Genomic DNA, 6,145 nt, shown 5'->3' with positions numbered 1-6,145 from the left:
TGGGCTGGACGCCGCCGCCCTGCCCGGGTCCCACTCTGCCTGCCGCGAAGCCTAAGGCTCCTGACGGTGCTCGAAAAGCCACTTTGATCACTGAAAAGCGGGAAGGGGGAACAGCACGCATCAAGATGGCAGGTAGAAAACGACCCGATATGCGTTGCCTAAAAACGCATTGTTTCTCCCTTCCCTGACGTTCACTCTGAGTTAATTCACAAGCCATTTCTTTTCATTTTCTACCCATTAGGGAAATAAAAGCAACCTTTATTTTTATTCATGAGCTGTGTGTTACCTGTAGTTTATATATGACTATGCTGTCCCCGAACTGTCTGCTAAAGCTGGTAAAATTTCATCTCCCACTGACAAACCGATTCTCTCTTAACAGAACTCTAGGCTTTTTTCCCCCTCTAAGGTATATTTTCCTAAATACTTTGAAACGGATGTTGACATACAGTGAACTTGTAAGACATGCTAAGATGACTTACAGTCACAAGCATTTGTTAAATGTTTTGCTGCAAGGTTGACATAAGGTAGGAAAGAGTAGGTATGTATTATTCCTAAAGCAACTAGGCTTGTGCAGGATTCAAAAGAAAAAAGTCATTTCTTAAATTTAAAGTTCACTTGAGATGAAAGAAAGGAAAGTCAAAACAATTTGCAATCAGAGTTACATAAAATCTAAGACAGAAAGATAAGATCAGAATACTAGCCAGTACTAATGACATCCACCTCAAGTTGTAAAATTCAGCTCAAGATTGCTTAGTACAAATTATGCTGTCACATATTAATAAAAGCTTTTAAATATTGCTATATTCCATTTTCAGCTTGTTTTGAGGAAGTGACTTGCATCCTTCCAGTAATGCCATAAAACTTCCATGTATCTCTAGGAAATTCAAAAATTTACAGTCCCAATTTAAAACAAGCATAACTAATGCCAAGAAGCAACAATATCACCCTTAAGTACAGCACTATATGAGAAAGAAATCGAATGCAGAAGCTAAGTAAGATGAACATTCTAGGAATTATCATTCTTGCTGGTGCCATTGGCTCAAGCTTCTAATCTTAGCTTCTCAGGAAGATCACATATCAAAGCCAACCCTTACCAAATAGGTCTTGAGACCCTATGTAGAAAAAAATCCATCACAAAAAAGGTCTGGCAGAGTGGCTCTTGCCTAGAGCACCTGCCTAGAAAGTAAAAGTCGCTGAGTTCAAACCCCAGTACTACCAGGAAAGAAAAATGGGAAAATTAGGAGACACCTTTTAAGAAGTAACAATTCTTAATTTTTTTTTAAATTCTCTTCATTTTGGGGAAGTACTGGGATTGAACTCAGGGCCTCATGCTTACTGGGAAGTGCTCCGATATTTGAGCCACGCCCCAGTCCTTTTTGCTTTTAGTTTGTTGTTTCAGATAGGGTCTTTAGCTTTTACCTGGACCAGCCTTCCTAGTAGCTAGGGTTAAAAGAGTGAATTACCATGCCCTGGAAACCCCTTAATTCCCCCCCGCCACCGTTACCCAACTGGAGAAGCTAAGTAAAAGCCATGACACTGTGAACATTATGAAAACTTAGGAAGGCTAACAAGAGACGGAAGTGGGTAGCACAGTATTAGTGGCAGAGGGAAGCTTAAAGAGCAACTGGTTAGTCCAACACCTACATTTGACAGCTTGAAGCACAAAGTAGCAGAAAGAATTAAGGGACTGGCCCAATGTCAACAAGTTAGTTCCTGTGATTTTCGCAGAACTCAGAAAGTAGAATCCAGAATTGAAGCTTACTAAAAAACAAAACAAAAATGAAATCAAACAACAACAAAAGAACAAGAAAGAAAAATGAGCAAAATTAAAAGCCAAACAGAAAAAGCACAAACAACCTAGCTATGTGTGTCTAGCAGGTCACCAACCAAGAGCTCCCTGCACCATGTGAACAAAACTCCAACCCATGCCACCTCCTGATAAAACTCCCTCACAATGGCTCCTTTTGAGGTCAAAGCAAGAAATGGACATCAGGGCTGGGTCCAATGCACAATGTGTTTCTCACATTTGGGCCCCTAGAACCTACCTTTTTCACTTTGATTTAAAAAAGTTCCAATGTCTCTGAGATTTTCCCAGATGAGGTGGACACCTTTGCTGGGCTTGCTAGGCACCGGTCAGGGTCAGCTGGGCACCGGTGGGATGAACTTCTGCCCAGCCCCTCCGTCACTGTTTCAGTACACACCGGGGGGACCCTTCCCTATGGTTGTGTGAAGGTCCCCGACACTCATTTCCACTTGCTCTCCATCGTCTTGCTGTACTTGATGCACTTTGTTATTAAAAGGTTGGTGGTGGTGTGCATTTGAGCTGGGCAGACAGCAGCAAATTCTGAGAATGTTGGCTACTAACCGTCTGGTCACCTCTCTCCAGCGCTGCCTCCTGTTGGGTGTAGCACCTTCCTTTACAGCCTGGCTTTGCTCAGGGGGGAGGGCATTTTCCACAGGAGACTGGAGCTCAGCTGACTTGCTTCCCTCAGGGTCCACTGGAGCAGAAGGGGAGACTCTGATGGTACTAGAGATTTTCCTCCATGGGTTGAAGAGGGGACTGGTGGTAATGAAGGTTTTTGTTCTGCCCTTCTTGGATGAGTTGTCATCCCCGGCCAGATGATTACCTTCTACCACATCCTGCCTTTGTCCAGAGGGAAGGGTGTTTTCCACTGTGGACTTGAGCTCAGCTGACTTGCCTCCCTCAGGGTCCTCAGGAGCAGGTGGGGGGACACTGGTGGAGGAGGGGACCTTCCTCTTCAGGTTGAAGAGAGGACTGGTGGTAATGAAGGTTCTTGTTCTGCCCTTCCTCTCTGGGTTGTCATCCGTGGGCAGATGATTTCCTTCCATCACATCCTGACTTTGTCCAGGGGGAAGGGTGTTTTCCACCGTGGACTTGAGCTCAGCTGACTTGTCTCCCTCGGGGTCCACAGGAGGAGGCTGGGGCACGCTGTTGGAGATGGGGACCTTCTTCTGCCGGTTGAAGAGAGGATTGGTGGTCATGAAGGTTCTTGTGCCACCCTTTTTCACTGAGTTTTCATAATCCTGGGACAAATGATTAAATTGCGATGTCAGGAAGAAGGGACGAGAAAGAGCAGGAGCACTGGCTGTCCTCCTTAGAGGGGGAGAACAGGTGGAAAGATCTGTGGGGTAAGGGCAAGGTGTTACTCCAGGTTGTACAGGACCAAGTTGGATAGGGCCATCAGCCTGCTTGCGTGCCTGCTCTTCAAACAAAAGGTAAAATGCAGTGGCTTCGTTTATTTCTTTAGTTTGCAATGATTGCAGAATATCGCTAGGATCAAATCCTATAATAGCCATTGCTGAGATTATGTTGGGGTCCGGGGTTTCAGACAGGGTTTGGATAGGAGGATGGGAGGACCTTTGTGGAGCCAAGCGTGCTCCAGGATCTCCTCCACCGTGGGCCTCCTGCTGGAGTCAAAAGAGAACAACTGAGCCAGGACATTTTGGCACTCAGCAGACACCTGCTGTGGCACGCAGTACGCTGCGCTTAGCACTTTGTTGCGAATGTCCTTAAAGGTCTTGCCCGAGTTGGGGGACATTCCCACAACCATATAATATAGTACTCCTCCTAGGCCCCAAGCATCAGCCTTGGGCCCATGGTACTTCTCGTGAAGGAACATTTCAGGCGCCCGGTATGACCAAGCGCCACATTCCTCCGACAGCTCCTGCCCTACCTCGAACCTGGTGCTCATTTGGAAGTCACAGAGTTTGACTGTGTAGTCGTAATCCAATAGGATGTGACACGGATTAACATTAAGGTGTGCCACGCCCTGCTGGTGGCAATAAACCAATCCATGAGCAATTTGTCTGAAAAAATTACGGGCCTCAGTCTCCCCGAGGGAGCGGCAAGTCTTGACGTATTGATCCAGGCTCCCCCGACTCGCGTACTCAAGGATCAGGTAAACCTGCTCTGCAGTCTTCTCTACATGGAGCAGCTGAACAATATTAGGGTGTCGCAGCGTCTTCAAAATAGAAATTTCAGATTCGATGTGGGAGTTACTTGCTCTTTTCTGCATCATTTTCACCACCACCTTGGTCCCCGTGCCTCGGTGGTAGGCTAACTTCACCTCGCTGAAGGTGCCACTACTGATGGTTCTCAGAACACGGTAGCGAGCGGTGAGGACATCCTTAGTGGAGGTGTTCAACAGGCCGGTCAGCCCTTCACTACGCTCACCACTCATTGCAACAAAGTTACCTAAGACACAAAACCACCACCACCAAAGAACAACTGACAAACGCCAAACACCAAGACCATAAACATGAAAAGCAGAACCCAAAAACACTCGCTAGCAGGTCACAAAGGAAAGCTCCGTGTGCGATATAAAAAACCCAGCCCAGGCCACGTCCTTATATACATGCGGTTTGTTACTACCTCACAATGGGTCCTTCTGATGTCAGAGCCAGAAACGGACCAATCGGGGCTGGGTCCAACGGCACAGCGGTTATCTCGCATTTTGGCCACGAGGACCTTTTGCGCTTTAATTTTAGAATACTCCGAAAGTTTTTCTCATAGCTTGGTGATGGAGAACCTTATTTACTTGCTTAGAAATTAAAGTCAGTAGCACCCTAAGGCACCATGGGACGTATTACAAACCTGTATGTGACTGGGAGAAAGAGAGCTTCACCATGATCTCCCCAAAAGGTCCTGGTCAGATTTCCCATCAGAGGCCTTGGACCCAGAAGGCAGTGAGTCGATATAAACAAAGTGATAAGGGACAAAACTGTCAACCAAGAATCCCATATCCAAAGAAAGCATCCTTTTGAAAGAAAGGAAAGATGGAGGCATATTGGGGGTGTGTGTTGGTCTCTTTGACCTACTGTAACAAAATACCAATATGGGGTCATTTAATAACAACAGAACTTTATTTCTCAGAGTTTTGGAAGGCAGCTATGCTCACTACTACACCACCAACGCAAGCAACTTCTCAGAGTTTTGGAAGCTTGCAAGTCCAAGATCAGGCTCCCAGGATATTCAATATTTGAAGTGGGCTTGCTTTCTTCCTCTAATGTGCGAGCCTTTGACTCTGTCCCCTCACACGGTTTAAGGTATATCAACAGTCTTTAAAAGAAAACATATACCAGACATATTTATATCTACCATCCCAATGTAACAAATGGGATTTTTGCTTTATTTACTGTAGGTCTCTCCTTCTAGTCTCCTCTTTGCTTCTCCTCCTCCTATGTCTCCTCCCCCTCTCCTTCCTTGGTCTTTGAAACCTTTTCTCCTGGAATATCCCTGGCTGGCCCTGAACTCTTGATCTTCAAAAAGGGAAAAGAGCCCACCCCCAATATTATTAATAGGATCTAACTGTGAGCCAGCACTTGCTGCCTATTCAGCATGCTCCTACCTATCTTTTTTTCCTTCTTTTTGTGATACTGGGGTTTGAACAGGATCTCATATATGCTAGGCAGGTGCTCTGCCACTTGAGCCTCTCTATCAGCCTCTACATGTCTTTTTAACTCCTTCTACAAGTATGCAGTGTCTTTGTATTTCTCTCTCTCTCTCTCTCTCTGTCTTTCTTTCTTTCTTTCTTTCTCCCTCCTTCCTGTCCTAATTTCTTTCTTTATTCATGAAATCTGTTCCTGGATAGAAATTGAGCAAGTTTCTCCTTAGCATATAGCAAAGAGTGTCATTAAACTCATGTAAAATCTTTTGGTGTTTCATCAACTGGACAAAGTGAAATAACAAGGGCTGTTTATCACTATAACTGATGACCATAGCTCAGGAAGATTTCCAGGGACTATAAGAAATTAAGTGTTTGAAGCTTCTTCTTTTAGGATCAAAGGAACCACAGAGCCTTAGAGTTTGATATTGCTCTGTAAGGGATTTATAACAATGACAAAGAAACACCACACTTTTCTGTCCCAAGGAGGGTAAGTTTTGAATTCTATATTAATGTCTTGTCTTTTATTTAACACCTCTATTGAAAATCATTAACATGTAATCTGGTGGATATAAGGTATACAACTTCATTTTTTCACGAACATATTCATCCTGAAATGAACCTCATTACCATATTAGTCCTCTATGTGGTTACTTTACTGTGTGTTTTTTTTTTGCATAGTTATTTACATATAGTAAAACGAAAATTTTAAGAAGTATCCTCTTATTTTTTTTTTTCAT

This window comes from Castor canadensis, chromosome 2 (assembly GCF_047511655.1).
Source record: "Castor canadensis chromosome 2, mCasCan1.hap1v2, whole genome shotgun sequence".
NCBI classification, from domain to species: domain Eukaryota; kingdom Metazoa; phylum Chordata; class Mammalia; order Rodentia; family Castoridae; genus Castor; species Castor canadensis.
This window is presented reverse-complemented; position numbering follows the sequence as displayed.